Raw genomic sequence first — 8,856 nt, forward strand, 5'->3', positions numbered from 1 at the left:
ATGACTATGACACAAGGTAGGAACAGTGAAGCACCACGAGAACAAACCGTCTAAGCTAAATGGGTGCAGTATAAATCTTAATCTCGTCAGACACTGCAGAAATATTTAGGATGTAAGCCACCTCATGTTGCAAATCGTATACCACTAACATATTGCACTACGTACATACAAATGAAACTGCGGTTCCTGCCTTACAGCGCAACAGTCAACGAACGTAATGTAGTCAGCAAATCACGCTGTAATGTCTGGCCAGCTGTAATAACTGAGCTATACTACTAGTATCGTGGATTACTAACGGCGGATTAAAATAATGAACGCCGCGCGGAATTAGCCGAGCGGTCTCAGGCGCTGTAGTCATGGGCTGTGCGGCTGGTCCCGGCGGAGGTTAGAGTCCTCCCTCGGGCATGGGTGTGTGTGTTTGTCTTTAGGATGATTTAGGTTAAGTAGTGTGTAAGCTTAGGGACTGATGGCCTTAGCAGTTAAGTCCTATAAGATTTCACACACAAGTTGACTAGTCACAAATGGATATGCTTATTGAAATAAAATTATATTTCATCGAACTGGATTTAATAGTCCGTCTGTTACACTGACACCTATTTTATTACAAAAGCTAAGAGTACAGATGTGTCGTTCAGTCCCAAGTTTTTTCTTGCGATCAGTTTGTGAGACATTGCTATAAGATTTACTCATGGAGACGGTCTGCCCATATCTAACATGCTGCCCGTTATCATTGCAGCGATGTTCCGGCGCATAAGGAGGTTTTTCTCCCGGTGCGTAGGAGGGGAGAGAAACGAAGTTCCGCGACTGCAGAGGAACTTAGTTGCTGTTCGAGGTACTTTGGAGGTGAGCCATGTCATTCTGCATTAGTGATAACGTTATGTACAAAACAGTAAGGTTTGAGACCTATCTCATTGTACATAGCATAGCCAATAGCTATTTCAGAGTACCACGATTTACTGTAAATACATTTCTGGTTAAACGTACTATGTGGGAAGACGTTACAAATAATACGCCTTAGACAGGTATCTCTCAATGAGTGTCACTTACGAGGTTGGATTCGGCGTAAGAAAGTGGTAAAACATTAAAAATACAACAAAAAACTTAAATCTAAAATTTCTGTAAGACCTTATTCACACGCACACATAAACATACACACACAAACACACACACGCCAAACACACACACATTCACACGCAAACACACACAGAACTACCAAAATCATATTCATAACCTTTCCTAAAGCTGATGAGAAAACTGATCGCGATTCACTGGTTCCTTGGAGGTATCCAAAACACCACAACGGGTAAATGTCGCTGGTGTGTGGATGGATTTATTAAACACTGGAGAAAAATGGGGTATGAGGGAAGCTCAGTATAACACAAGAGCCTACAACCTAAAACTTGGACTAATGTCCACGTCCAGTACAAAATTTTCAAACTTTAGCTTGCTCTTTTCAACTTCAGCGAAAATTTAAGCAGGCTTTGTGGCCTTGTGATCAAGAGACAACATAAACTTTAATTGTGGCGTAAAGGAATTTGCATGCCACAGGCATCACAAATTTAGTGGCCGTCTCCCGAGAGTATGAACCCATTAGTTGGAACTTTGTCCTCTTTGCAGGGAAGTTAGGTCGACTTCATCGCATTTAAATAATTGGTATGAGGTGGGATTTGTCCGGATGATTGGCTAGTCACACCTTCTCCCTCAGTAGTTTGTCTCTCTGGTCCTCAGGTTAATGGCTCGTCGTGTCATGGTGTATTCCCTACAGGCCTCCTTGGCTGCAAAAATTGTCAGCTCTTCTCTCCAGATCGCATATGCCCTATTTTCCCTCCTCCATGTTACTAGCACATTGTATCCGATCTTTTAACATTACGTAGCATTGGTTGATAGTCTTGCCCTAGTGCCGATAAAATGGTTGTGTGAACTCCACTGAGCGACATTAAATTTATCACTGACATAGGACATAGAGAGTTTAGACCAACCAAATGCGTTATCATGCTGCTAATTTTTGTGTGTCATTAGTTTAGAGTGCGCGAACTATAATGATCATACGAATTAGACTTGAGAATCGAAGTGTCCCTTTTAGGTAGCAGAGATTTATGCTAAAACGTCTTATAAGAAAGAAGATTCACTTAATATGCGGCAATACGAGTGACTGGTTGATGACGGCATTGTTGATCATCTGGTTGATCTACCAACTACCAGCTGCTTGGGGTGAATATCAGATGACCAAAGGAAATGTAGACTTTGTTTGAGACTTAACTACAGTGTTGTTGGGTTTCGGAGGTATACTAGTTGTGTCATTCGTGGAGTCAGAAAATAGAGGAACTGCAACTGTTAGTAAAACGTGTTACAGTCCCTGTTACTTTGCCTTGAGAAGTAAAAACATGCAGGTAAACGATTAAATAGATAGCAGAGTCGCTGTCTTCAAGTAATTCTGCTGTGACCCTCTGCTCTGCCGATCGTGGTAGTAAATTGCAGAGAGTTACAACAATAAAGTGTTGGTAGTTAATCAAAATACGTTTGGGCGTTCATACACCTAGAACCAATCTCTAACTCTCCAACATGGCCAGAAGATTGGTGTAACTTGGATATTAGAGTCAACCAATGCACACTTATTATCGTTACTTGAAGTCATGAAAATTTATGATAAACGTACAAATTCGTAACTTAGAGATCACAGGCTATCAGTTGTTTTTAATATCAATGTTTGCTGAGAAATGTATTTGGCAGTGATGTTCTTGGATAGTAAAACAGTCATCGTATTCTTCAAATCGACGCCTGTAGCCTGCAAAATTCGTGATAATTCTTAACACTTGTACGTGTTAGGAAGTAGCAAAATTTCTGAATTACTCCACATGTTGGATGTCACAAAAGTAATAAGTTCTTTTCCAACAGGAGCGTCAGTTCACGCTTGACGCGTTCTTCATGGAGTTTTTGCAGAAACGGCTACAAGGGGAGCAAGAGAGCCGTGCTGATATGGTGAGTTTAAATTCGATCAATATAGGAAACAATTGATTTGGTTTCAAAAGGTATTTTTTATTTCGTGAACACATCGCCACTCAGTTCATAACGTGATACTAGCTAATGCTCTACTTCTGGATACTTTTCCGAAATGTTCTTCTAATGTTGTGCACAATACTTCCAAGACAACCTCAAATGTCTCCCTCCGGTGTTGCGAGTTCTGCAGTTAAGTGCATTACTGCCTGAACTCCAACCACTCAGCAAACGTCGCCCCACCCGAAGAAGGTGGCTCTGTTTGTCATTAAAACATTGCGAATGAAACAGAAACTACAAGTCATAAATCCCGAAAGCTCCCCATCAACCAATCACTTCGAGAAAACTTAAGAGTTTACAGAATATTAGTTCATTTTAGCATTAATGTTTGCTGGGAAATGGACTTGGCTGTGATGTCACTTGAATAGTAAATTAATCACTGTATATTTCAAATCGACAACTGTAGCCTGCAAAATTCGTAATAAATGTAACATTTCGTAACAATTGTACATGTTAGGAACTAACAAATGTTCTGAATTACGCCATAAAACTAATAAGTTCTTTTCCAACAGGAGCGTCAGTTCACCCTAGACGGGTTTTTCATGGAGTTGCTGCAGCAACGTCTGCAGGAAGAGGAATAAAGCGATTATGTTTACGTAAGTGAACTCTCGATCGTTATTAAGAAAAACAGATTTAGGTTTCAAAGCGTGTTACAAGTGTCATGATCACATCACACACACTTCAGAATGCGATACTAGTTAATATTATGCTTTCGGTTGTTTCGCGCAGTTGATGTTACCATTTTGTGGACAGTACTTCGATGAGCGTCCCAGCCATCTTCTTCAGGTGCCATGAGTTTTACTGAGATGTATATTCTCTGCCTGGACACCAACCAGTCAGCGAACGGCGCACTTACTGAAGAAGTTGACTCAGAAGGTCGTTGAAATATTATGCCTGTGGCTTGAGTCACAGAAGCAAAACATTAACCAGCCGGCCTTGGTGGCCAAGCGGTTCTAGGCGCTACAGTCAGGAACCGCGCCACCGCTATGGTCGCAGGTTCGAATCCTACCTCGGGTATGGATGTGTGTGATGTCCTTAGGTTAGTTAGGTTTAAGTAGTTCTAAGTCCTAGGGGACTGATGACCTTAGAAGTTAAATCCCATAGTACTCAGAGCCATTTCAACCATTTGAGCCAAAACATTAACCAGTCACACTGAGGAAGCCTCAGAGTTCAAGGGATATTAGTTATTTGTTAGTATCGCTAGTTACTGAGGCATGGAGTGATCAGTGATGCTTTTCGGATATGAAAATCAGTCAGTGTAGACATAATATCGTTAAGCGTGGCCGGAAGTAAGCGATAAATTAAATACATTGCAAAATTTGTACATGGTTGGACCAGCACATTTCCTAAAATACTCCACAAGTTATTTATAGTAATACTGATAAGTTCTTTTCCAACAGGAGCGTCCGTTCACCTCTGGCGCGTGTTTATGGAGTGACTGCAGAAACGGCTGCAGGTCTAAGAAGAAAACCGTGCTGCTATAGGTGAGTGGAAATTCCATCAGTATATGGAGCAACACATTTGTGTTTCAAAGTGTATTTTTCGTTTCGTGTACACATCATTACTCAACTGAGGACGTGATGCTAGTTAATACTCTGCCTCCGGATGTCACTAAAACGCTACCAGATTGGTTACGTCGACAACGTTAACAAACTTAAGTGCTAAAGTCTGAGAGACAAATCGGCCATTAAAAGCACTGTGAAATGTCTTATCCTCAGTTTTATTAATCCAATACGCCTTACGCGTTTCAACGTTCTATCGTTATCTATGTAAGAAAAGGGAAAACTGGTATCCTTGGTACTACATGATGTTACATTTTCTCTGATTAGGTGAAGGCATAATATAGAAAGTACAAATATGATTTAAAGCTTACCAAAAGCTTAATGTCCAAATGGATACATAGCATGTAGACAACATTTCTTCACAGCAAGTAAGTACAGAATGAATTCACGGATTAAGATGGATACAAAGTGGAATAAATCACTGATTGAGGCTAAGTAGTGATGTAACGAGACAGTTGTTTGTGAACAAGAAGAAGTGTTTAACCGCATAAATATTTGTCAAAAGTATTTTTAAAATAAGGTGGTACTAAAGTACAGGTGGCGCTTATGAAGCGCTATGTCCGCTACTAACATAATGGGGTGAAAATGAATAACATTTATTCTGGGAAGAAATGTCACATACCAAAGTTATTACCCAGTATTGTTTAATTATGTCGTTATTTTTCTTCCGTTTCACACCCACCTTGGTCATCAACTGATAAGTACTTGGAGGATACTACTTAGCGCTTGACGCTGTATGGATTAAGTTGAAAGCTCTTATTTACAATTAAATGCACTTTTTAGTTCTTTCAAGATATAATTTAATCATGTAAACAGTGTTATTTGTACAATAAAAATAAAGAATTTTGTAGGCAAAGAGCTACAGCCAGTTTTATAAAAAATGTTATTTGAAGCATATGCCAACTTTAGACCTGTTGATATATTTCCCCTTTCGCCTCATCATTCACTCACCTCTCCTTCGCCCCTTCCCCAGCAATCCAGACTTCTTTCGTCTCACTTAATAATTTCGGATACAATGCCTATGAATTCAACATATGTTCATTATATGTTGATTTTAATCTTCAAGAATTCGCCTGTATTCCATGAATTTCCAAAAATGTAACACTGAAATGTAAACCAGTTACAACAGGCTGCATAAATATGACTGTGCTGTTATTGTTGTTTGTTAATTTCGCAACAGTTTTATGCAGGATAATCTGGGTTCTTACTATTTTATTACTGGTTAACTATAGTATGTCTTTTTCAAAGTTTACGTCTTGGAGAACAATTTAGTTTGAGTCGATCCTTTCCTTTATAGCGCTCATTCATTTGTTCCATGATATGAAACATAAGCGCCACCTGTTCTTCGATATAATTAATGTATTCCACGACAAGCGTTTCAAGAAAACTTCTTGTAAACTGTATTATAAATTTCATGTATTCCTTTCGGATGCAATTATTTAGGTGATTTAATAGTTTAAACACGTATTCTTGTTTACAAACAAATGCCTCATTATACCGTGACCTTAGCAGTTTATTGCACTTAGTATCAACCTTGATCCTTGAAGCTAGTTTGCACTATTCTCCTGTGAAGGAATGTTGACTAGATACTATATATCTATTTGTTCTTGTACGTTTATAATTAGTTACAGGAATGACATTAAGCATTCCGTGAGCTTTAAACCATATTTGTTCTTTCTATAGTGTGGCCTACATTTAATTTGTGAAAACGTAACACATCTTCTATTTCTAGTGATGTTTTGTATTTTGATAGCCTTTAGTAGTGGCGTAATGTCTTAATGCTTAAGGGGTATTGGAACAGTAAAGTTATGGCCAAGATACGTCAAAGTGTTTACTTGCAGTTTATTCCTTAGCATATTTATAGCATCATTTAAAATTTCGAATACATGCAATATGGTCCTGAGTTTGGATGAATACAGCCCTCAATCGGCGGACACTTGAATGGAACGTACTGACAGGAGAGCACTTTCGAAATACATATTCTACTCTTCTTCTATATGTGAATATGTGAGTAGTTTGGATGAATACAGCCCTCAATCGGCGGACACTTGAATGGAACGTACTGACAGGAGAGCACTTTCGAAATACATATTCTACTCTTCTTCTATATGTGAATATGTGAGTAGATACATAGTCCTTTTGCAACAATACAGTTATTTCACTGAAATCTTAGTAGAATCTATCCAAACTCAGTAATCAAAGGTTCACCACAGTTACCTACACTTTCACAGCACCGAGTGCGGTCCAGAAAACATTCTGCCGTACATCCTCCTTCCAATAAAACTGTTATCGATGTTTCAGTATAGTTTCAACTTCGTTGTCCCACCTTTTATTTTGTCTTCTAGTTCCGTTCTTTTATGCTGGATCAACGTTTATTTTTCTGACATATAATTGTTAGGGAAGCCTTTCGAACTTTAACTGAACATTTGTGAACTGTATTTTAAGAATTTCAATGATTCTATTACGGGTATACATACCATTACTCACAGATCTCTCGGTTTCATCGTGCATAGAACTTAATTCGGGATAGTGCATAATTTTCTGTGAGGTTTCTACTATATCGCATTTATTCTGATACTTATTGCAACTATCTGCCGCCATGGCACAATGATTTTATAGTCCATTTCAACAGAAGAAACTATATTCAGGGAGCAGGGTGGAGTCAAAACGTTACTACTCGTTGTTTCCACGTTTAAATTCATATCTACGTGTGTCCTGTCAGCCCTCCATATTTATGAACTTGAATTTGTCGTAGGTCACGCCAGCCACCTCCGCGCCCACCACGAAGGCTGCGCACTTCACACCCGCAGCTCTTCAGAGATGCCGCGTCAGACGCTGCGTGTGTGGGGGCGTCGCCGTCACCTCGGCGCCTGTTGAAACCGCGAGGCCGCCAGACTGTGCGACTGTGACACTGCGGCCAGTTCCACCTGAAACCGCGGCTACCGATTCAATAAAAAAATCTTAATGTGATACCATGGTCTCGCTTTTTATTTTAGTTCAAGCAAGGTGACGTTGTGGTAACACACGGAACTCCCATTCAGACTGTCGGTAATTCAAAACCGCTGTCGACTACCAAGATAGGCCTATAGGTTTTCGGTGGTTTCTCTAAATACATTAAGGCAAACGTATGAATGGTTCCTTCAGAATATCATATTACGATTTCCTTCTCCACTGTGAGCTCCGTCTGTTATTACATCTCCGTTGATGGACGCTAGGTATAAATATTTAGACTTCTTCTTTTTATTTGATTAAGAAACTGATTTGCGCCATATTAAAAAACAGGAAACTATCGTTCTAATGGTACACGAAAACAAGAATTCACGCCACTATCTTTTCAAAATATGATATTTTCACACTAACGTTAATACTTAAAAGAGTAGAGTAGCTGAGAAATCCCTGCATCTAAGGATAGCAAACTAGTTTGTATAATCCTCAGTGAGCCACATGTATCGTAAACCTAAGGTTTGCAGAAACTAAACGGCAATCGACATTTGATGCTCTCTGCATATAATGTTCACCGCGCTCGGTTACTCTTTACTCGTCGGTTACTACCTTTACTCGTATGTAGGAAACAATATGGGTGTGAAATAGTAGGTATGCTGATACACACAGCAACTGGTTATTATAAAAGCTTGACGAGTGTCTTTGCGCGTAGGAAACCTGAATTAAAGCATTCTTAGTGTACTGATAATGATGGTCCATTTCATAGAACTCCATTGTCCGAATAGCGATTGATTAGAAACCCGACACAACTCCAAAGAAGAAAACAAAATAGTCATTGTGAAGCATACGTATCTGGATCATCTTGTCAGGTTAACCTGTTCTCACTTTCTGTACTATTCCGTAACGCTCATGGTCGTACAAATAATTACAACCCGTAAAATTTAACGAAGTAATTCTGTCCCAAAAATAAAATAAGAAAAACGTTAGTTATAATTCGACTACGTTAAGCTACTGCGTTAAGTAATTGTGACAGGTAACTTACTCTGTATCTACCGAAGGACTTAATGTGAAATGATATCGCAGACATAAAATACGAAAATATGGTAAAGTGGAGCTACGTTGCATAGAACATAGGACGATATCAGGTAATATTGCTAATAATTTCAGCCATTTCTCCTCAGTTGCTACCTCACTTACGCTTTATCATATAGATAAAAACTGTTTAGCAATATATTGTTATTATAGATTATGTGTAACTGAGCTCAGAGTAGGTAGAAGAAACCATAAAGAATCTAAA

General features: G+C 39.1%; 1 long non-coding RNA gene across 1 annotated transcript in view; it reads left to right on the forward strand.

Moving 5' to 3' along the window:
• The window catches only part of LOC126170711 (uncharacterized), a 67,031-nt gene extending 59,474 nt beyond the window's left edge, over window positions 1-7,557 (forward strand). Inside the window, exons 3-5 of the long non-coding RNA XR_007535460.1 lie at window positions 3,567-3,650; window positions 4,455-4,538; window positions 7,372-7,557. This is a non-coding gene — a long non-coding RNA (uncharacterized LOC126170711). The remainder of the gene's footprint in view (window positions 1-3,566; window positions 3,651-4,454; window positions 4,539-7,371) is intronic.
• Window positions 7,558-8,856: the final 1,299 nt, after the last annotated feature.

Source organism: Schistocerca cancellata, chromosome 1 (assembly GCF_023864275.1).
Source record: "Schistocerca cancellata isolate TAMUIC-IGC-003103 chromosome 1, iqSchCanc2.1, whole genome shotgun sequence".
Lineage (NCBI taxonomy): Eukaryota > Metazoa > Arthropoda > Insecta > Orthoptera > Acrididae > Schistocerca > Schistocerca cancellata.